Raw genomic sequence first — 24,672 nt, 5'->3', positions numbered from 1 at the left:
GTGGCCAAAATAATCCCTCTCAGCCTGTACTCATTTGGGGTAATCACAGGCAGGAAAGCTTCAAGGTTCTCTATTGGATCCACAATTGGATCTTCTTCTGGTTCCTCCTCGATCATTTCCGGGTCCTCTTCGAACTCTTCCGGATCCTCTTCAGTTATATGATGAAGCAACTCCTCTCATAGTACAGAATATGTGACGCGTCCTTGATGACGCCCCCAAATATAGTTTGCTATCATCCTAGGATTTTCTGGCAATGATTGCATCAAAATCCAAATCCTATAACTGTCAAGGACTGGAAACTCTTCTCGCTCAAGTTTCCAAAACAGATCATCAAGCCGTCCAATGTGTCCGTCGACTCCATAAGCAGAGTTGTACTCTATCTCCTGAATCTCCTCCCTGAGCTGATTTCGTCGCACTTCGCGATGAGTCAATGTGGTAATCGTCCGTGTCATCTGAAAAATTGAAAATAAATAAGTCAGTACAAACCGACTAACCAGTACAAAACCGGCTTATTTCAATTTAGACAGGCATATTACCAACATAATAAATCAAGAAAAATAAATTTTCTCGATTTTCAGAAGTTAAGTCGACAATTAGAACTAATCTAATTGGTTAGACCCATCGGATCGGTTGATTAGGGATCCAGATCCCAAGCTTGGTCCATTGTCCTTAATTAGAACTAATCTAATTGGACAGGAATTTTGTGCCTATGTCCTGTTAATTTTTCTCTAAGTCTATTTCAACCAATTTCAGACTTTTTGATCAAACTCAGGTCTGCTTGATCAAACCAATGCCCATTGGTTTAAGTCCAATTAATTAGAACAAATCTAATTGTTTTGATCAAATCTGACCCATTAGAACAAATCTGATCATTTGATCATATTTGGTCCAAGTCTAATTAATCAACCCAAATTAATTTGGGATTGAATCAAATTGGTTTAATTAAACCCAATGATTTAATCTAAACCGGGTCTAATTAGATCAATCAGTTTAAACCCACCTAATTAATTAAAATTAGATCAATAATCATAATTTTAATTAATTTTAACCTGCATAATTTTATATATATTAATAAATATATATAAATAATTTTTAAACACAGTTTAAAAATTTTGCATGGAAAAACAATTCGATACAGTAAGGTTTCATTTTTTTTTTAATGCATGCAGCAATTACGCTCATGTTTTTTTTTTATTTTTAAATTTTCCTTAATTGAATATTACTCACGAAGCACTGCGCTTCGTCATTTCATTTTTTTTTTTTTTTTTTTATTTTTGTTTTGAGAAAAATTCAAAACAGAAATCTCATGTTTATCTTTTGTTGTTTTCTTCACCGCCACGACGCCTACGTCGCATGCCACATGCCGTCTCAATCACGCACCAGTGACAAACACGATACAGAAATTGCAAGAGGCCGAGGCCGCCTCGAGCACGCTGCCGGCATTTTTTTTCACCACGATCTGTTCGTCGCCCACCACTTCACTGCCTCACCCATGACAAACGCAGGTAGCCAGTCTCTGCTTGCGTAGAAATTGTGAGAGGCAGCAACCATGAGCACTCCATCGATCAACCAAGATGCCATCATAGGTCACAGAATACCTTCACCGGTATATCTTTGCGGCCCGAGCCCTGCTCTGATGGAAATCACTATACTATCATGATTTTTTAAACTTGGTACAGTACGCTGCTGAGCAGTGACGTTAACACCGATGGTGACTCTTACCAGCGGTTCTGTCGCCGGTGAGCGACGTTGAGCATTTAGAAATAACTACGTGCTCTGATACCAATGTAGATTATACTAAATGCATGAAAGACGAATTAAAAATAAATGCGGTAAAAACTTACAGCGATCTCCCGCAAATCCGCAATCGGCAATGGCGAAACTCTCTATCGAAAGAGCGATCACAATATCGGAAAGCCCTCCACAATTCCACAAACCAAATCCCGCCGCCTTGGATCTTCTCCTCTTACTCTCGTCGTTGCACAATAACAGTTTTCACACCCTGATCCTTTGACGCATCCCCTTTATATAGGGAAATAAACCAAGGGCACAATGAACCTTTTCCATTATGAATAGTGAGGAACATGAGCCACGTTCCCTATTATCCCCATTTCCAACAAAATGAATAATCAAAATTGTAAGTTAATCCCTAAGAGAAATTAAGAATCACGCACCATGGCCAAACTTTCACTTTATCTCCTTCGTCAGAAGAACCCTAAACATTCTTCTCCGTCCTTATCATTTGTTTTTTCTGCATCTCTCACCTTTCTCTCTATCCAGGCCATTCAAAGTCTCACCTTTCTGTCATCCGAATCAATGATTGCTCGTTTCAGTATCGAAGAGCAAGGGAACGAATTGATTGTACACAAAATGGCACTAGAAATTCAGATCGACTGTGAGAGAAATGGCGAGTTCATGAAAAAGGCGGCATTGTTCTCGAGCTTGAACAAGATCTGAGATTAACATTGAAATCGAGAGAACAAGGGAATGCAAAAAACCACAGAATTCGAATGCCTAAATCTACGGTTATCACCTTCCGCTTCTCTACCTGCTGTAAATCATTATGAAAAAAATGATACCGATCACCATGATCTTGGAAAATGGATCAAAACCTAGATCCGACCCCCAAAGACGTCATTTTTCGAATCGGGAAGTTCGACAGATTCCGATGCGATCTTTAAGGAACTGTACCTTAAAAACTGAGTTCCAATCCAGCGCGAGTAACGAGCTTCGACAGATCGCGGAGGCGGCGGAGGAGACAGTGAGAACGGTGAAGCGGAAGCCGTGAGAACCGCTGCATCAACAAGAACAATCGCCCCAAGAGTCATTTTGGGCTCTTTCAACCAATGCCTAGTGACATAATTGGGCCGCAATTATCTGGCCCAGTAGTTAAAAAAACAAGGGCATTTTCGTAACAACGAGGATTGTTAAACCTTAACCGTACCCTAGCTTCTCTCTATAAATAGCGACGAAGCCCTCTCATGTTACTCAAAGCCAATAGCATCCATCGCGGCGCCGCTCGTACATGGTCTGTGCCTTTTTCCTCTCATCTACTGATCTGGGGTTTTTCTTGATCTTTTATTTTCTATTGTTGATCGATTCTGGATAGTTGGGTTTCTTAGTGATGAGATAAATGATAGATGACGAGTCCGAATTTATCCATTCCATTCAACATGAGGACGAATCGAGGCATTTGTCTGAGAGAAATCCGTTTTCTGTGTCTTCTTTTCTGTTTCAATTTCGTCTCCTAATTCAATAGCATTTTTTTAACATTTTATTGCTAAAAAATGGTTGTTTATCTCGTTTCAACTCTATTTCATGCTGTTTTTTCTATGACCCTCAATTTGCAGCGGATTTGGCATTTCTTTGATAGAAATACTCTCTCTGTTTATCCGAATTTCATTTCGTATTTGGTGATAAATATGCATTTTTGTTTGAAAAATAAGTCTTACGATCTGGCATTGTGATGAATCTTTTATACATTTCTGAGAATTTGTTCTCTGAGCGAGTATAAACCTCCTACTCATTCTGAATGCTATCCTATGTTTTCTTGAGTAACCGTGTTTTATTATTTTGCATTAATCTTTTTATGTTTCTCTATTTTGTATTACGATTTTTTTGGTTCAATCTTTTAAATCTTTGAACGAATGTTATCTTATTAATATTTTCGATATTTTTTTTATTATTCCTGATGTCATACTCAAATCACTGAGTAAATTCATATATCATTTTAAATAAATTGTTAGACACATTTTAGATCTATGTTTTTATTTTTCTAACTAATGATCGCTGTTTTCCTTGTTCGTTTTTTTAAATTTATGAGTTAAGTTAAGTTTTATTTATTTAATTTCGAAAGAAAATCCATTAGCAATCTTTCATCTTTCGTATACTTTGAAACAATATCTGAGAAGAGAAGATGAGGCAAGCATTCTGTTGGAAGCTGAAGAAGTTTAGGGTTTATAAATTTGTTTTTAGCTTTTCTTAATAAAGTTAATGGAAATTAAATTTGTAAATGATGTATTTGCCTCAAAAATGTACCTTTAACTCTTTGTTTGTATAATCGTAATTACACACAGGACTTTGGTGCAATGTTAAGAATTAGAATGGACTCCTTAGGCAAATAGCGTTCAAATCTCATCCAAAGTGCATTACACATTTTCTGATTTATCTAATGATTGATAAAAAAATTGGGAAAATTTGCATGCAATTTCCATAGGAAATACAATTTTGCATACTCTCTTCATTCAAATAAATCTTTATTCTCATTCTCTAGTAATAAATCTTTATTTCTAAAGATTTCTATTTTCTAGTTGAATATGTTTATTTAAATATTTTTAATATTTTAAATATAAAAAGTTTATAAATGATTACTTTTTTTTAAAAAAATTAGTATATTAAATTAGAATTTAATATATTTTTTTATTAAATTTTAAGTATATTTTTTTTCTTAAATTTAGTGTATTAAATTTAATATATTTTTTATTAAATTTTAAGTATATTTTTTCTATATTAAATTTAATATATTTTTTAATTGGATAAAAAATATATTAGATGTTTTTTTAAATAGTATTTAATTGGATATAAAATATATTGATTTTTTTTTAATTGATGTTAAATTTTGAAGGAATTATATTAAATAAAAAAAATTATGTTTAATTTAATAAAAAATATATTTGATTCTAGTTTAAAATATTGAATTTAATAAGAATTATATTTATTTTTAATTTATTTATATTTAAAAAATATAAAAGGTAATTTTAATAGAAAATATATTTGAATATATTAGATTTTTTTAAATAATATTCGAAAATATATTAGATTTTTTTTAAATGATATTTAATTAGATATAAATATATTATATTTTTTTAAAAAATATTGAATTTAGAAGGAATTATATTAAAATAAGAAAAAAATTATGCTAAATTTAATAGAAAATATATTTGATTTTAATATATGACTATAAAATAAATTATATTTATTTTTGGATCTTTTATATTTAAAACATTTGTGTGGTAATTAGGTAATAATATGTACATTAGGAAGTTGAAATAAATAAAATTTTATAGGAAATGGAAATAAATTTTTTTTTTTATTGAGAATTGTATAAAAAATTTAAGTTGTGATAGATTACTTTTAGAATTAATTTGATCATAAGTTCTAAATAATTAGATTAAAAAAATATTAATTATTGATAACTAAGATTAAGATTATTATTATTATTATTATTATCATTTTTAAGTACTTGTATATTTGATTTTTCGGGTTAAATCTAGATACAAACAGAAAATAATAAACAAATGAGAACAATATTAACATCATTTAATATGACTTAGAAACTTTACTCCTATCTCATATCAACGTAGAAAGAAAGTCTCCACTAACCCACTTCAAAGGCAATGAGTTTACAATCTCACTAGAACGTCTATGATACAAAATATATAAAACGATGAAAAAATGCTCAGGCCAATTATATCGAGTCATCCATCAAACTAATCAGATAATGATTAGAAGGTGATGCAAAACGGAGGTAAGTTTGAATATATTTATGTAGATAATGTAGTTTATAAAAGATAAGACAACGTAATTATGAATATTCATTCTCTCTGAAATCGTAGTGAGTTAGGATGTAGCTTTATTGTTGGTTCAATGAAGATTTCGTGTTATTCTGTAATATAGAGTGACTCAGGGAAGAGATTTTTGATGTTAGTACTTCAACTTTTAAATCAGTGCTTGGTTTTAGAGATGAACCGTAGCAAATGATGTTTAAAGTATCATATATCTTTATTTTTAAATGGAGATCTTTTTATGGTGTCATTATTGTGTTATGTACGCATTTCTAAGTATTAACATGTTTTTCAAAATTTTCCTAAAAAAGAATAAGTTATAAAGTGTCTTTGTCCTCAAATGAACTTGCAAATCATTGAGTTGACAAGTTGGAAGTTTTTAAAAGGTGATTATTGGCGAGACATTCTCTATTTTTTTTGACACAAATTTCCAAAAAGATACAGTATGATAGGTATTTAAGTTCTATTATAGGTTGATGGATGACCACTCGGCTGATATATCACTAGCTTGGTCATCGAGAATGTAGCTACTGACCTATTATTCCCTCGACTTCCATGTTGTCCAGGAGGTGCACTATGTTCGATCGACCCAAATCGTCCGATCTGCAAAGATGATAGGCCAGATAACTTAGTATTTGACTCTCAATCTCATTTGCAAGTTACGCAGGATGGTTGATCGGATGGTCTGGTCGACTCTTCGCATCCAACCGGGTGTTGCGATCATGCTTGGCCAACATTGCTCGGTCTGCATTCTTCAGGTCAGTTCAACTTTGTGATTTCGACCATTTGACTTTGACTTCTACATTAGTTGGTCTTTGTTGCTTTGACCCACTTTTTGGAGGATCTATTTTTATCACCGTATCACAAGTCTTCCCCTCAAGTCTAGTCGAAGGAGATTGTAAGTCCGACTGACTGGACAATAGTATTTTTCACAACTATCCTTCTTAACTGGGCGCTTTGCTGTCTGAGTCGCCACTGGGCTTGAATAATTATTGCCCTTATAAGTCCTAAGGAAACTTATTTCTTCCTAATCAGGAGGTTCTGAGATTGACGTCGCTCGGATTGAATGTCAGTGACACTTAGTTGTTTTTTATCCCCTTTTTGCTCTTTTTCTCGAGTGGTCTTCTATACTCATAGCGTTTTTTAATTGCTGTTGACATCATCCTGATTTCTTAGAAATCACTCAAATCCTTTGACATTAATATAAAACATGTCAAGCATGCTTTTTAATCATGCATCTGTTGATCATTTCCAATCCTCATTAATGTTGTCTATGATTGAAAGTCATGTGTCACACTTTTGTACCGCCGAATGTTTAATGTGACAGACTACTGTTAGGATTCGATGCGGCAGTTGTCTTTTTGAATTGGGATAGCCCAGATCAAGTATCATTTTTCTAAACCCTTAATCGGATGACATTGAATAATCAGCAGTGGGGGTTTTAAACCCTCTGCTCTCATCTACACAACATTGCTCTCTTCCTTGCCTTCGTCTTTGTCTTCGTCTGCTTCTTGTTCTCTACTTCTCGTTGCCGGTGATTTTCATCCAGTAAGTTCCTTCTCCTTTTCACTTTTGATTTTCGATCTTCATCTTTCTCCCTATGGTCCATTCTCCTTCTCCCCCTTCAGCTGTCCCCGGACTGTGGTACACCTCCACTTCGTCGGATTTTTAATGGCGATGAAGTGCATCAAATGACCATGTCCTACCATATCCCTCCTGACCACAAACTTGTCATCCCGTCTGCCTAGGATCACCCCCACACCCCTCCCGAAGGGTTTCAAACTTTATTCAAGGATCAGTTTTACGCTAACCTCTGTTTCCCAATCCATCATTTCTTCGCTAAAGTTTGTAGATATTTTCATATTCCGTTGCACCAACTAGTGTCTAACTCCTTTAGGCTATTGTATGGACTAGTGATATTGTTCTGCTTGTATATGATTCTTCTTAATCCTCATATTTTCTATTATTTTTATTACTCTATGCAATTCGAATCGGGCATCTTCCTCTTCCAAGCCTAGGGTCGGTGCTGTGTATTTCGATAAAATGGCCTCCTCCAACAAAGGTTCGAAGTCCCACTATTTCTACGTCCAACTTTCCAACCGGGTTGCCTTCTCGACCAGCAAGCAGATGCAACTACCTAACTCTCTTGTGCTGGGAAGATATCGGTGGGTCGACCTATCTTCAAGATGCGACGTAATTGGCCCCCTTGAAATATCATGCACAAGCTGCTGCTGGAGGGTGTTTATATATGTTTGGGTGAGTCTCGTCCGCGCTCGACTGCCCTGCACTTTTGGCGAGTAACTTTTCCTTCCCTTATTTTTAGGTTTAACTAATTTTTTCTTCTCTTTTACAGCAATAGTGATGTTTATTGCTTTACTTGGTGGCTCCACAAAGTTAACTGATGAAGAACTAGAATTTCGTAGAGTTGCCGAGCTAGAGACGTAAGGATTATTGTCGATCAGGACCTCAGAAGCATAGACCGACGAAGGAGAAGCTAGTAGAGTAACAGGGAGCGATGCTACTACTGACACTAGCAAGCTACCTCTCAAGCGTCCCTCCTTGGTGCCTGTAGTGGTGCCTTCAAAGTCAGCGACTTCTGCGGAGCCGTTGATTTAGTGCCAACGCCGCTAGAGGCTCCGAACGGAAGCTATGGCCTATTCGATGACTTTTATCCCCTAAACCTCAGCTGTCGCGTCTACACATCGACCACCTTCAGAAAGCGGTGAAAGCTCCACTGCCCTGCTCCCAAGAGAGCAATTGGCTGGCCGACTCTCCCATCCTCTGATCGGACTCCTTCCCTCTTCGAGCTGTCGTCTGACACAATTGTCGTGCAGCCTCTATCTTATTTGCTGCCAACGCTGGCCAGCCCTGCAACCCCTTTCTCTACCATCCGCTCTGCTCCAACATTGAAATCCAAGGATAAGGCCAGCTTGGAGCTGATCGACTCTAGTTCGCACAGGCATGTAACGACCATCCTTAGATTGCCAACAGATGAGTGGCGTTACCCTGATCCAAAAGAGCCATGCGCACTTGACCTGGGTGGAAGCCAGAGCCAGGGCAGCGACCATCCCTCCAGATGAGTTGGTTGATCGGTTCAACCAAAATTCTACGAGAGTAAGTTTGTATAATATTTTGAACGATTATATCTTCTGCTCGGCTTGACCTAACCACTTTCTTTGTGTAATAGTTTTATATGGACAACCTAGCTCTCTGCTAAAGGCTGGCCTAGTTAGACCACGAGCTCAAGCAGGCACAAACTGCGGACAGGGTCGTGGGCGCTTCTCAAGTCTTGATCGAACGCTTAACTACAGAAGTGACACAATTAAAGGAAGAATTGGAGAAGCAATCTGAGAAGCTCCTTGGATCCGAGTGGGCCTTGACCGTGGAGAAGGACAAAAACCATGATCAAACTGCCGAGCTAGAGAAGCTTAGGAAACTAGCCCATAATTTTGAGGTGAAGATCAACTCAGTGAACGCTTAAAAGCTTAGGGTCATTAAAGACCTCGACATCAAGAAAAAGGAGGCTCGAGCCCTAGCGAAGAACTTGGAGGAGGTGGAGGCGAACCTGGCCACAGAGAAAGTGGGCCGTTGATAAGGTCCAAATTGAGTATCACGAGTGACCTTCAAATTAATAATTTATAATGAATTTAAACCCCTTAACTACACACGGAGGTAAAGCATAAAGCCCGAGTCTAAGCTCTCAAGGAACTAATAATGAAATGTTTGTATTAGATTTAGAACTATTTTTTAGGTTTTAATGGGGGTTATTTGGTGCAAGTAGAGGGAAACTAAATTGCAACTACATAAATAATTTTGAACTAAAGCAAGGAACTAATCTTGATTGCAACAACTAAAACTCAACATGAATCAACTAACTATAGATGCTCATTAACAAGAAACTGAGCTACATAGAACGAAATTAACGTCTACACTTACTTACCAAAATTTAAAAGACACTAAGAACACTTAGGATCAAGAATCTAACTAACCAAATGCAACAAGAATTATTCGGAAATCAACAAGTAATGCAGAGTTGAAATGCAGAAATTAGAACTAAGAATTGAAATGCAGTAAAGAGAATGCAATAAAACAAAGTTGAACTTTCAGAAACAAAACTATAGAATCTAAAGTACATAATTTTGAATTGAAGAAACAAGAAATTTAAGAACAAGGACTACAAAAATAATGCTGCAAAAATATAGAAATTGCAGAATTGAAATCTAAATTGTCCACACTCAAACACTATCAACTTCACAAAACCACACTTCTTGTCGTCATACAAGAGGCCAAAGAAGAAACTCTCTACTTCGAAAATTATGGAAGAAGAGGAAGATAGCTCTTGAACTTGGATTCAATCCTAATATGATAATCTACACTAAAGAAACTCTCTTTGATGCTGGAAAAATCAGAATCAACCAGAATATGAAAGTGTAGAATTTTAGAATAGGAATTTCTGAATTGATCGTAGGAATGCACAGCCATGGATGATCAGAAAGATGTATGAAACCACTAGAGAACCCTTCTGATGATGACTGAAGAATGGATGAAGACCAGATTTCTTTTCTTCACCGTGTCCAACAAATCTGGCAGAAAAATGCAGTGAAGTTTAGAATTCAGCAAACTCGCCGAAGAAACCCTCAACAACGAGATTCTAGCTATACAAATGTCACCCAGCACCTCCCTTGAACTTCTAACAATGACCTTGAAGCTTGAGAAGGAGGAAGAAGATGAGTATGGGAGCTGCGGAGAAGAAATCGTGGATGAATGGTAATCCGAGCCACTGTTCATACATGAAAATTCTGGGTTTAATACTCTTTGCTGAACCAGATTGTAATCTAGTTTGGGTCTGGTTTAGTGGAGATATTAGGATTTTGTTGAGGAGGATTTGACTTGAGTTAATTTTGAGAGGTAAACTCCTTGTAATAGGTTAAATTAATTTAGTTGAGCTTCTTCACCAAGTTGGTTAAACCAAACTTGTTTGTCCCTTAGTCATGTGCCAATTTGGATCCACTTAAATGTCCTACAAGACCAAATGCAAATAATGAGAAATAATATCATGAATTAAGAGAAAAAAAATATAATTTAGCTCAATATAATTTTCAATTTACAAACAATCTAAAATGTGTCAATTAACAAATATAATTAACTCAAAATCACCCAATATCAACCAAAAGGATGTGTCAAATAAATGAGTTATTAGCCGTACTATAGAGCAGGCGAGCCATGAACTCCAGGTCGACGAGCACAAAATAATAATTGACGAGAAATATGCTGAACTATGAACACTAAAGGCAGAACTTGCTAAATTTAAGGAGGAGGAGCTCGACCGCTTGAAAGCCTATAGGGTGGAGTATCTCCGCTGGAGAGATTTCAACTAGATGCTGACTGACCGGACCATCAAGCTGTTTGGCTATGGCATTGATGGGACTATCCAGCAGCTAAAGGAGGGCAACTATCTTTCTACTGAGGTTCCTCCATTCTTTATTAAAAGGCAGAAAATCTTGGAGGTGCTCCCCGATAATGCGATTGTCGACCTGGCGTAGTTTTCTATTAAGTTTATTGATAGTTTCTTGTAGCATCCAAGAAAATTTGTAAAAATCTTCTAAGTTTGGTTCAATTCATGCACGCTCCACGTCTCAAAGTTCTCATTTTATGGATGCACTTCTTTTTGCCTCTGAGGCTTAGCTTTCCCGATCTACTCGAGCAAGACTATAAATACCTTCTACCATAGTGGTTTCTTGGGTCCCTAGGAGAGTTGCCACACTTAACATCGAGAGCTAGTTTACTCATAGCTTAACCACTCTTTGAGACTTGGTTAGGAATAAGCCCTTTCACCAGAAGATCGATCGGCTTGCTTAAACGTGAGAGCTAAACTCGCTTATAACTCGGCTGAATGATATGAGAGTCTGAGACACTTAGCGCGAGAGCTAAGCTCCCATGTAACTCAGCCAAATCGTACGAGAGTCTAGGATACTTAGCGTGAGATCTAAGCTCGCTTATAACTCAACTGAATGAGCCAAGAGTCTTGGACATTTGGCATGAGAGCTTAGCTTTCTTATAACTCGACCGAACGACGCGAGAGTCTAGGACACTTAACATGGGAGCTTAGGTCGCTTATAACTCGGCCAAATGGCACGAGAGTTTAGCTCGCTTATAACTCAGTTGAATAGCAGGAGAGCTTAGCTCGATTATAACTCGGTCGAACGACACGAGAGTCTGGGACACTTAGCGCTAGAGCTTAGCTCGCTAATAACTCAGCCAAATATCACGAGAGTTTAGGACACTTGGCAGCTAAGCTCACTTATAACTCAGTCAAATGGCATGAGAGTTTAGGACATTTGGCGTGATAGCTTAGCTTACTTATAATTTGGTCGAACGACGTAAAAGTTTGGGACACTCGGCACAAGAATATAGTGTTCGATCGAGACGCATGTGAGAAGGAGGGTGAATCATGTGGTTTTAAAAACTGTTTCGTTTTAACTTTTAAACAAAGTGCGTAGTGGAAAATTAAACACGAAAATAAAAACTCAGTTAGTTTTATTTGGTTTGGAACCTTCAACGACTCCTACTCTAAGGCATAGGTCTGGCGGACCTATCAACGGGTAATCCACTAATAACCTCTTCCGGAATCGCCAGAAGAAGGGATCGAGTACAAAATGAATAGGAAAAAGTGTAACACGCTACACTTTTCTGTTTGCAATAATTAAGTACAGAACTGAACTTCGTTACCCAACACTTTGAAGATGATCTGAGCACGCTCGGTGTTAGATGACTTCTCAGTAGTAGTCGGGCGTAATAGTGTCATAGCACATCAGCAACAGGAAGCCAGAGCAGTCGGAATGCCAAACAAACACATATAAGCTTGTAGAATTCTTGTGTGTGAAGCCTTAGTCGAGATACTCTTTTATTGAGCGTTGAAGGCGTCTTCCAGAGCCTTGAAGGCGCCTTTAACCTCAAAACTTTATCCTGCAACTTCAGCTTCTTATCATTGCTGAAGTCTTATGTGTTATCCGACTGAAGGTGTCTTCCAAGCTCTCGAAGGAGTCTTCCATGAACAATACTCAAGGAGCCTTCTATCACTTGGAAGGCACCTCGGGTACTGTTCATCTGAGGCATTTTGTGCTCCCTTTACTATGTAAAATATGTTAGGACATCACAAAAAATATTTAACCTGCAAAACAATGTTAGTACAATAATAATATGATTAATTTATGACTTAGACCCTGTCCTCCGGACCAGGATCTAGTCAGGATCTCAATTTAAGTTTATGAAATAGACCAAAATTAGACCGACGCCCATTGTCCCCTCAATTGGGACGCATTCTCATTGAGTCACTCTCCTTAGTGACGCACTTCCACTTATCAAGTGTCAAGTTACCTCCTTGACATCCAATCTGACCCACCATATCTTCCTACTAGAATCACACATCCGGACTTCAACCCGTCAGGAATTGAACATCCCGACTTCGTGCCAGAATTCCATATCTAGACTTCCTACCTAGTGTCAGGTCCTCTTTACCCGTCAAATTAGTCAACCTTGCACACTTGGTAATAAGGTTACATCATAAACATATCTAACTTTAATTCATTTGTTATTCATCAAAACTTGAGTTTAATCATTGGTGTCAACTGCACCAACACTTAGCTCGCTTATAACTCGGCCAAATGGAGTGAGATTCTAGGACACTTGGCACAAGAGCTTAGCTCGCTTATAACTCGGCCGAATGACGTGACAGTCTAGGCACTTGGCGCGAGACCTTAGCTGGCTTATAACTCGATCGAACAGTGTGAGAGTCTAGGACACTTGGCGCGAAGTTTAGCTCTCTTATAACTCGGTCGAACGATGCGAAACTCTTGGACACTTGGTATGAGAGCTTATCTCGCTTATAACCCGACCGAATGACATAAGAGTCTGGGACACTTGATGCGAGAGCTTAGCTCGCTTATAACTTGGCCGAACAGCGTGAAGGTTTGGGACACTTGGCATAAGAGCTTAACTCACTTATATCTTAGTCGAACGGCGCGAGACTCGGGGACACTTGGCGCAAGAGCTTAGCTTGCTTATAACTCGGCTGAACGACGCTAGAGTATGGGACACTTGGCTTAAGAGCTTAGCTCGCTTATAACTCGACTGCATAGAATGAGAGCTGGGACAATTGGTGCTAGAGCTTAGCTCGCTTATAATTCGGCCGACCAGTGCGAGAGTCTGGGACACTTAGCACGAGAGTTTAGCTCCTTGAGTATCTAAGTTCCGACACAAACTTCCAAAAGGGTATGGTATGATAGGTATCTAAGTTTCGTTATAGGCCGACCGGTGGTCACTCGGCCGTATAGAATGCAACTACTGATATGTTCTTCCCTCAGCTTCCATGTTGTCGGAGAGGTGTAGTATATCCGATTGGCCTAGACCGTCCGATCGACAAAGATGGTGGGCAGGATAACTTAGTATTTGGCTCTCAACCTCATCTGCAAGTTATAGAGGATGACTGATCGGATGGTTTGGTCAGGCCTTCGCGTCCAATCGACGCTGCGATCCTGCTTGGCTAACACTACCTGGTCTGCAGTCTTCAGGTCCGTCCGATTCTGTGATTTTGACCATTTGATTTTAACTTCCACGTCAACCGTTGTTTATTGCTTTGACCCACTTTTTAGGGGTCATTTTTACCACCATATCAAATATAATATAAATAATTATAAAATTATCATAATTGTGACTAGAATATCATCTATATATAGTTTTATTGATTAGAATTAATATATTATCCTATACTTTATTACTATTAACAAAAATAAAATAAGAGTAAATTAGAGAAAAATCCCCAATCATAACTTTAACTTTGTATGCAGTCTCTATATCTAAAAAACTTTGTTTTCACTCCCTACATGCAAAGTTTCATTTACTTTAACTCCCCCATGCAAATATCATTACCTAATTACCCTTCAGATTTGTTAGGTACAAAATATCCAAAAATGAGTATAATTCCTCTTAAATTCAACACTTTAAACTAGAATCCAGTATATTTCTATCAAAATTCTCACTTTAAACTAGAATCCAGTATATTTCTATCAAAATTGGTCTCTCATATTTTTTAGGTATAAAAAATCTAAAAATAAGTATAATTCCTTTTAAATTCGGCACTTTAAATTAGATTTCAGTATATTTTCTATCAAATTGAACATGACTTTTTTCCTACTTAATATAATTTCTTCTAAATTTAGCACAATTCAAAGAAAATCTAGTATATTTTCTATTCAATTGAGTATCATTTAAAGAAAATTTAGTATATTTTTCATCTAATTGAAGTGGAAAAAGAGTCGTGCTCAATTTGATAGAAAATATATTGAATTCTAGTTTAATGTACTAAATTTAAGAAAAATTATATTCATTTTTGGAGTTTTTATACTTGAAAATATCAAGGGCGATTAGGTAAATTAGTATCTATTATATTTGATTAGGGAGTGTGATCCTGTCCGAACGCTGAATCGATGGACGCTAGGCACGTGGCGCTCTTCCAACCGATGACGTGGATCTCTGACCGGCCGTATGGATCTCCGGCGAACCTGCAAAGAAGTCGGGCCGGGAAGGGGTTCCCGGCGACGACCCTCCGACGCTCAAGTCAGGTAAGAGGAAACTATGAAGTGACTTCCAATCTCAGAGAATGCGTAACTCCGACGAAGTCTGGGGGCTCTTATATAGAGCTACAAAGAGGCTTATGCACAAATACCAAGGCGAACACGTGTCCTCTTACCACACCTCAGTATGGGCTTGTCAGAGGAGCTTGCCTGACACCATACTGCTACAGTCCGAGCACCTCTCTGATGAGACGACAGAACCTTCTGTCGCAAGGTTCTACGTATGGCTTGGTCGTTGGACATGCCTGTTGTCAGAATATGTTCCCCGATGTTTCCCTTGTCCTTTTGTCTCTTCTGCCCCTGTGCCGAGCGTCCAGCCGCTCGGCAGGCTCATGACGTCCGGTCGGACGTCATTATCAGTCCGACCGGGAAGTTGCCCGGTCGCGTGCTCGGCTAAGAACATCCCTTTACAGTCTTACTGATTTACGCCTCGGCTTAGCGGGCTGCCCGCTCGGCCCAGCGACCTTGTTCACCATGAGCGTCGGAAACTCGACTCCCTGTCGAGTTGTTCTTTGATTCCGCCAGGACCCGCTCGGCCGGTCGACCTAACCCTTCTCTAGTCGGCCGGACCTCCTACTGACCCTTTTGACTTTTGACCACCACGTGACGTTGACTTCCATCCAGAGGGTCCCCCGTCCGAACGGCCGGATCACTTGCCTTCCCTTCAAGTCTAGTCGAAGGAGGCGATTAGTCCGACTGACTAGACCGCCAGTCACGCCGAGTGGAATCTCCATGCAACCATCGTCCGCTCGGCTCCCACGGGGGTAGCTATAACGACAGTCAACGCCAACATTCCTCGGATCTCTTCGAAGTTTGCGCCAATCTCCATCATTAAGGCCGAGCACGCGCTCATTAAATGCGCTCCAGTAGCCGAATGCCACGTGGCGATGCTGCCGTCATTGTACGGCGGCGGCGTGGTGTCCGACGGGATCGAGACGGTTTAAAATGGATAACCCGATGCGTGCTTCGGTTCCCGTGACTAGCATCCGACGGTGGAGGCCACTCTGGCCCAACCCTATAAAGCCTTCGCCTTCTCCTCCAGCCGCATTTCTGCCTTCGCGTGCTCCACAGCTTCTCTCTCTCAGCACTCCGGCGACCCTGCTCTTCTATTTTTCGACGATCTTCAGCGTTCTTCCCTCGATCCTCCGTTTCTTTGTAAGGTTCTCCTACTTCCTCTCTTTGTTAGCCTTGTGTTTTCTTTACGTTTCCTTCCCTAGTTTTGGTCCTTTGGGCGCTGTTTCATCTGTTGTCTCCTTCCTTCTACCGTCGGCCTCTTTTTTCGCCTTTTCTTGTTTCATCCGTTCGGACGAATTCTCGGAGAAAGTCTGCAAATGGATGTACACTGCCTTTGAGCTCGCTATGACTGCCACCACAACTTATTTGAAGTCCAAGGGTCATCTTGCCGACTCCGTTCTCATCCCGACCCAAGACCAAGCGGCGCTCCTCGACACTATCCCCCAAGACATTTATGATTTCCTTGAGTAGAAGTTTTTATGTAATTAGGCCGCTCGGCCTAAAACTATCCTTTTTTTTTGTAATTCGGCCGTTCGGCCATAATTTCTCTAATGATATGCTATCCTTTCGCCTGCTTTTTCTTTTGCTAATCAATATGCGTGCTATCCGCTCGGCTCACCAACTACCGTTCATGTTCCCGTACTTCTCCCCATTATTCGCCTCTCATCCCACTTCTCTTGTGTTCGAAAGGGATTTTTTACGAAGTATTTTGCATAGCTAGTCTGCTCGGCTGAACATATCCTGTTTCGCAAATGCACCTTTCGCTAGATGTTCATGAAGTACTTTTGGTTACTTGGCCGATCGGCCAAACGACTTGCAAGTCGACTTCTTTATTGTCATCTTCCGGCCGGAGGGTTTATAGTCGCCGGCGCGACTCTCGATTTTTAACGTCGGAGCTCGACGGTCTTCCGGACGGAGGGTTTATAGTCGCCGACGCGCGCGACTCTCGATTTTTAACGTCGGAGCTCGACGGTCTTCCGGCCGGAGGGTTTATAGTCTCCGGTCCGACTCTCGATATTTAACGTCGGAGCTCGACGGTCTTCCGGCCGGAGGGTTTATAGTCGCCGGTCCGACTCTCGATATTTAACGTCGGAGCTCGACGGTCTTCTGGCCGGAGGGTTTATAGTCGCCAGTGCGACTCTCGATATTTAACGTTGGAGCTCGATGGTCTTCCGACCGGAGGGTTTATAGTCGCCGGCGTGACTCTCGATATTTAACGTCGGAGCTCGACGGTCTTCCAGTCGGAGGGTTTATAGTCGCCGGTGCGACTCTCGATATTTAATGTCAGCGCTCGACGGTCTTCCGGCCGGAGGGTTTATAGTCGCCGGTCCGACTCTCGATTTTTAACGTCGGAGCTCGACGGTCTTCCGGCCGGAGGGTTTATAGTCGCCGGTGCGACTCTCGATATTTAACGTCGGCGCTCGACGGTCTTCCGGCCGGAGGGTTTATAGTCGCCGGTCCGACTCTCGATTTTTAACGTCGGAGCTCGACGGTCTTCCGGCCGGAGGGTTTATAGTCGTCGGTGCGACTCTCGATATTTAACGTCGGCGCTCGACGGTCTTCCGCCCGGAGGGTCTATAGTCGCCGGTTCGACTCTCGATTTTTAACGTCGGATCTCGACGGCGCGGAGGTTTATAGTCGCCGGCACGACTCCGATTTTAACGTCGGAGCTCGGCGGTCTTCCGGCCGGAGGGTTTATCGCCGCCGACTCTCGATATTTAACGTCGGAGCTCGGCGGTCTTCCGACCGAGGGTTATAGTCGCCGGTTCGACTCTCGATTTTTAACGTCGGAGCTCGGCGGTCTTCCCGGAGGGTTTATAGTCGCCGACTCGATTTTAACGTCGGAGCTCGACGGTCTTCCGGCCGGAGGGTTTATAGTCGCCGGTGCGACTCTCGATTTTTAACGTCGGAGCTCGACGGTCTTCCGACCGGAGGGTTTATAGTCGCTGGCGCGACTCTCGATATTTAACGTCGGAGCTCGACGGTCTTCCGCCCGGAGGGTTTATAGTCGCCGGTTTGACTCTCGATTTTTAACGTCGGAGCTCGACGGTTTTCCGGCCGGAGGGTTTATAGTCGCCGGTGCGACTCTCGATATTTAACGTCGGAACTCGACGGTCTTCCGGCCGGAGGGTTTATAGTCGGCAGCGCGACTCTAGATATTTAACGTCGGAGCTCGACGGTCTTCCAGCCGGAAGGTTTATAGTCACCGGTGCGACTCTCGATTTTTAAAGTCGGAGCTCGACGGTCTTCCGGCCGGAGGGTTTATAGTCGCCGACGCGCGCGACTCTCGATTTTTAACGTCGGAGCTCGACGGTCTTCCAGCCGGAGGGTTTATAGTCGCTGGTCCGACTCTCGATATTTAACGTCGGAGTTCGACGGTCTTCCGGCCAGAGGGTTTATAGTCGCCGGTCCGACTCTCGATATTTAACGTCGGAGCTCGACGGTCTTCTGGCCGGAGGGTTTATAGTCGCTGGTGCGACTCTCGATATTTAACGTTAGAGCTCGATGGTCTTCCGACCGGAGGGTTTATAGTCGTCGGCGTGACTCTCGATATTTAACGTCGGAGCTCGACGGTCTTCCGGTCGGAGGGTTTATAGTCGCCGGTGCGACTCTCGATATTTAACGTCAGCGCTCGACGGTCTTCCGGCTGGAGGGTTTATAGTCGCCGGTCCGACTCTCGATTTTTAACGTCGGAGCTCGACGGTCTTCCGGCCGGAGGGTTTATAGTCGCCGGTGCGAATCTCAATATTTAACGTCGGCGCTCGACGGTCTTCCGGCCGGAGGGTTTATAGTCGCCGGTCCGACTCTCGATTTTTAACGTCGGAGCTCGACGGTCTTCCGGTTCGGTTGATGATGCCCTATACTTGCGCTAATTTTCTGCCGGCCGGAGGGTTTATAGTCGCCGGTTTGACTCTCGATTTTTAACGTCGGAGCTCGACGGTCTTCCGGCCGGAGGGTTTATAGTCGCCGGTGCGACTCTCGATTTTTAACGTCGGAGCTCCACGGTCTTCCGGCCGGAGGGTTTATAGTCGCTGGCGTGACTCTCGATATTTAACGTCGGAGCTCGACAGTCTTCCGGCCGGAGGGTTTATAGTCGCCGGTTCGACTCTCTATTTTTAACGTCGGAGCTCGACGGTCTTCCGGCCGGAGGGTTTATAGTCACCGGTGCGACTCTCGATTTTTAACGTCGGAGCTCGACGGTCTTCCGGCCGGAGGGTTTATAGTCGCCGGCGTGACTCTCGATTTTTAACATCGGAGCTCGACGGTCTTTCGACCGGAGGGTTTATTGTCACCGGCGCGACTTTCGATTTTTAACATCGGAGCTAGACGGTCTTCCGGCCGGAGGGTTTATAATCGCTGACGCGATTCTCGATTTTTGACGTCGGAGCTCGACGGTCTTCTGGCCGGAGGGTTTAAAGTCGCCGGCGCGATTCTCGCTTTTTAACGTCGGGGCTCGACGGTATTCCGGAAGAGGGTTTATAGTCGCCGACGCGACTCTCGATTTTTAACATCGGAGCTCGACGGTCTTCCGGCCGGAGGGTTTATAGTCGCCGGCGCGACTCTCGATTTTTAACGTCGGAGCTCGACGGTCTTCCGCCCGGAGGGTTTATAGTCGCCGGTTCGACTCTCGATTTTTAACGTCGGAGCTCGACGGTCTTCCGGCCGGAGGGTTTATAGTCGCCGGTTCGACTCTCGATTTTTAACGTCGGAGCTCGACGGTCTTCCGGCCGGAGGGTTTATAGTCACCGGTGCGACTCTCGATTTTTAACGTCGGAGCTCGACGGTCTTCCGGCCGGAGGGTTTATAGTCGCCGGCGCGACTCTCGATATTTAACGTCGGAGCTCGACAGTCTTCCGATTCGGCTGACGATGCCCTATACTTGTGCTAATTTTCTGATTTTTTACTCCTGCATTTCAAGTATACAGCCGAACGGAAAATATACAGCATATATTACATTGGCGCACCTTTCACCCAGCTCGATACGGCTGGAGATGATTTGCGCTCCATGGTCGATCCAGCTGTCGTCCGTCTTCATCTTCCAATAATAGGCACCCGAGCGGAGCTTTTCGATGACTTTGAAGGGACCCGCCCAAGGAGCCTCCAGCTTGCCAACATCCCTGACCAGCTTTACTTTCTTCCACATTAGGTCGCCGACTTGGAATGCTCTGGGGATCACGCGCCAGTTGTAGTTCTGCTTCATTCTCTGCCGGTACGCCATCAGCCGGACGGACGCCTTGGCTCGCTCTTCGTCGATCAGGTCCAACTCCATCGCCCTCCGCTTGGCATTGTCATCATCATAGTTCTGGATCCGGACAGACTCTACGCCGACTTCAATTAGGATAACTGCTTCGCCTTCGTACACCAAATGGAACGACGTGACGCCCGTGCCTTCCTTTGGAGCCGTGCGGATAGCCCATAAAACGCCCGGCAGCTCGTCCACCCAACTTCCTCCTATGTGGTCAAGTCGAGCCCGAAGAATTCTGAGTATTTCTCTGTTGGTTACTTCCGCTTGGCCGTTACTCTGGGGATACGCCATGGAAGTGAAGTGTTGTTCAATGCCATAACTTTTGTACCATTTTTCAAGCTACTTCCCAACGAACTGTCATCCGTTATCAGATATGAGCCGGCGAGAAATGCCGAACCGACAGATTATATGCTGCCAGATAAACTTTTTGACCATTTGCTCGGTGATCTTCGCCAGCGGCTCGGCCTCCACCTATTTGGAAAAGTAGTCGACCGCCACCAGTAGAAACTTTCGCTGACCGGTCGCCATAGGGAACGGACCCACGATATCCATTCCCCACTAATCAAATGGACAAGATACCGTAGACGCTTTCATCTCCACTGCCGGTCGGTGGGAGAAGTTGTGGTACTTCTGGCAGGAGAGGCATGTCGCGACGGTCCGAGCGGTGTCTTCTTGCAGTGTTGGCCAGAAGTATCCAGCCAGCAGGATCTTCCTAGCCAGCGATCGTCCGCCCGGATACCCTCCGCACGATCCTTGGTGCACTTCTTGGAAGATGTACTCCGCGTCTTCCGAGCTTACACACTTCAAAAGTGGGCGGGAGAAAGCCTTCTTGTAGAGTTGGTCTCCCACGAGTGTGAACCGACCGGCTCTTCTTCTCAATAGCTGGGCTTCCTCCCGATCGGAAGGTGTAGCACCCGAGCGGAGAAACTCCATGATGGATGTCCTCCAATCGCTCGGGAATGCGAGGCCTTCCATCCGGTCGATGTGCACCACCAAGGATACTTGCTCAATTGACTGCTAAATGACGACCGGTGATATTGAACTTGTGAGTTTGGCTAACTCATCTGCCGCCTGGTTCTCTGCTCAGGGTATCTTTTGGATGATGACTTCTCCGAAGTGGGTCTTGAGCTTTTCAAAGGCCTCAGCGTAAAGCTTGAGCCGAGCATTATTAATCTCAAAAGTGTCCGAGAGCTGCTGGGCGACCAGCTGAGAGTCTGAATGGAGCGTCACCCGACCGGCTCCTACATGCCGGGCGGCCTGTAAGCCGGCTATGAGGGCCTCATACTCTGCTTCATTATTTGTGGCTTTGTAATCCAGCCGGACGAATAGGTGCATCCGTTCTTCTTGGGGAGAGAGTAATAGCACACCAATCCCGCTCCTGTGCCGAGTGGACGATCCATCCATAAATATTTTCCACGTAGCTTCGGGCTCGGGGTTTTGCACTTCGGTAACAAAATCTGCTAAGGACTGCGCCTTTATCGCCGACCGGGGTTGATACTGAATGCCAAATTCGCTTAACTCCGTTGTCCATTTAATAAGCCGTCCGGACGCTTCTGGGTTCAACAACACTCTTCCCAATGGGCTATTCGTCCGGACGATGATTGTATGTGCCAGGAAATAAGGACGCAATCTCCGAGCGGCGAGGACCAAAGCAAAAGCCAGCTTCTCGAGTCCAGTGTAGCGAGATTCAGCGTCTTTTAGAATATGGCTCAAGAAGTACACGGGTTGTTCTTCACCGCTCGTCCTCACTAATGCCGAGCCTACTGCCCGCTCGGTTGAACATAAGTAAATACAGTGCGGCTCCCCTACCGCTGGCTTGGCTTGCACGGGCAAGGAATTCAGGTATGCCTTCAGCTCCTCAAACGTCCGATTGCATTCCTCGTCCCAATGAAACTTAGTAGCTTTGCGCAAGATCTTGAAAAAAGGGAGGCTCCGATCGGCAGTCTTGGAGATGAATCTTGACAACGCAGTTATCCGACCGATCAAGCGCTGTACTTCCCTTAGATTTCTCGGCGGCGGCATATCTTGCAATGCTTTTACCTTGCTGGGATTTCTCTATGCCCCGTTCGGTCACTATGTAGCCCAAGAAACGCCCGCCTTTTGCTCCGAATAGACATTTCTAAGGGTTTAGCTTGACTCTATACTTCCTCAGCGTTCGGAATGTCTCCTCCATGTCCGTAAGAAGATCAGCCGCTTGGATGGACTTGATGAGAATATCATCCACGTACACTTCTAAATTGCGTCCGATCTGCGCCTTGAATACTTTGTTCATCAAGCGCTGGTATATTGCTCCTGCGTTCTTCAATCCGAACGACATTACATTGTAGCAGTAAGTGCCGTCGGCTGTGACGAAGCTGACCTTCTCTTGATCTTCTTGGGCGAGCGACACTTGATGGTAGCCTTGATAGGCATCTAGCATGCATATCAGCTCGCAGCCGGCCGTGGAGTCCACCAGTTGATCAATCCGGGGCAGAGGGTAAAAATCATTTGGGCATGCTTTGTTGAGATCCTAAAATCGATGCAAACTCTCCACTTGTTGCCCGGCTTGGAGACTAGCACTACATTTACGAGCCAGCTCGGGAACTGGACCTCCCTTATATGATCGGCCTCCAGGAGCTTCTCAACCTCCGCTCGGATGATGGAGTTTTGTTCGGCGCTAAAGTCCCTCTTCCTTTGCTTCACCGGCCGAGCGTCCGGTCGGACGTGAAGCTCAAGCTGTGCGATACTTGGCAAAATTCCCGGTAGCTCATGCGTCGACCAGACGAAGACGTCGCGGTTTCTCTGAAGACATTTGATCATCTCCTTTTTCTGGCTTGCCTCCAGATCGGCCGCAATGAATGTGGTGGCCTCCGATCGGGTCAGGTGGATCTGAACCTCCTCTTTTTCTTCATAAACCAAAGAGGGTGGCTTTTCGGTTATGGCGTTTACCTCGATCCGTGGCACCTTCCGCGCGGAATTAGCTTCGGCTCGGACCATTTCGACGTAACATCGCCGAGCCGCCAGCTGGTCTCCCTGTACTTCTCCAACTTTGTCTTCAACCGGGAACTTGATTTTTTGGTAGAAGGTGGAGACGGCTGCTCGGAACTCACTGAGCGCTGGTCTCCCCGGGATTACATTGTATGCTGAAGGAGAATCGACGACGACGAAGTTGGCAGTCCGCGTCCTTCTGAGCGGCTCTTCTCCCAGCGAAATAGCCAGTCGGACCTGTCCGACCGGCAGAACTTCATTGCCCGTAAACCCGTAGAGGGGGGTTGTCATGGGCAGCAACTCAGCTCGATCAATTTGCAGTTGGTCAAAATCCTTTTTGAATATAATGTTGACCGAGCTGCCTGTATCGATAAAAATGTGGTGAATAGTATAATTAGTTATTGCCGCTTTGATGAGGAGGGCGTCGTCATGTGGCACTTCAACTCCCTCAAGGTCCCTGGACCCAAAACTGATTTCGGGTCCGCTCGCCCGTTCTTGACTGCAGCCGACCGCATGGATCTGGAGCTGCCTGACACTTGCCTTCCTTGCTCTGTTGGAGTCTCCTCCTATCGGCCCGCCAGCGATTATGTTGATTTCGCCCCGGGACGTGTTGCTTCTATTTTCTTCTTCCCGGGCGGACGACCTAGGTCGCTCCTTAGATACCCGGGGATTGTCCTCGTGCCTCTGAGGATGATACCGCTCGGGAGATTGTCGTCGATCGGCTTCACGGTATCGCTGTCGCCTGTCGGATGATGGCAATCGACGGTGGCCACTCCGGGGAACGGGGTGGGCGATCAGGGGAAGGCTTCGGCAATCTCTTGTGTTATGTGTGTCGGTCCGGTGGAACGAGCAAAACATGGGGGTCCATACCTTCTTTTTTGGTTTGGGTCGCTCTGCTGATACCTCTTGGATGGCGTGGGATTTTGCATGTTGCTGAAGGCGGGCTGCTTCAGCTCGCGGTCCTCTGGGCGGCTGGTGGCCAGTGGGCGGCTTCCGCTCGGCAAGGGCTAGCCGCTCGGTTGGAGCTTCTCTCCTTCGGGCCGCCTGGGCTTCCTCCACATTAATGTACTCGTTGGCCCAGTGTAACATATGATCATAATCTCGAGGCGGCTTTCGAATAAGTGAGCGAAAGAAGTCACCATAAACGAGGCCTTGCGTGAACGCATTCATCATTGTTTCTGAGGTGGCCGTTGGAATATCCATCGCCACCCGGTTGAATCGCTGGATGTAAGCTCGGAGCGACTCCCTG

The 24,672-nt window shown here is 43.7% G+C and overlaps 1 long non-coding RNA gene and 1 other non-coding gene across 2 annotated transcripts; one reads left to right on the top strand and one right to left on the bottom strand.

Moving 5' to 3' along the window:
* Positions 1-1,227: 1,227 nt before the first annotated feature.
* LOC122002978 lies at positions 1,228-2,820 on the bottom strand. Its single transcript, XR_006117756.1, has 3 exons — positions 2,692-2,820; positions 2,175-2,301; positions 1,228-2,098 (listed from the first exon to the last, which is right to left on the bottom strand). It is a non-coding gene; the product is annotated as an uncharacterized LOC122002978 (long non-coding RNA).
* Positions 2,821-3,116: 296 nt separating this feature from the next.
* Positions 3,117-3,206, top strand: LOC122039395. Its single transcript, XR_006128221.1, has one exon. It is a non-coding gene; the product is annotated as a small nucleolar RNA SNOR75 (small nucleolar RNA).
* Positions 3,207-24,672: the final 21,466 nt, after the last annotated feature.

This window comes from Zingiber officinale, chromosome 1A (assembly GCF_018446385.1).
Source record: "Zingiber officinale cultivar Zhangliang chromosome 1A, Zo_v1.1, whole genome shotgun sequence".
Taxonomy (NCBI): Eukaryota; Viridiplantae; Streptophyta; class Magnoliopsida; order Zingiberales; family Zingiberaceae; genus Zingiber; species Zingiber officinale.
The sequence above is the reverse complement of the archived record's forward strand: the minus strand, read 5'-3'. Positions and strand labels throughout refer to the sequence as shown.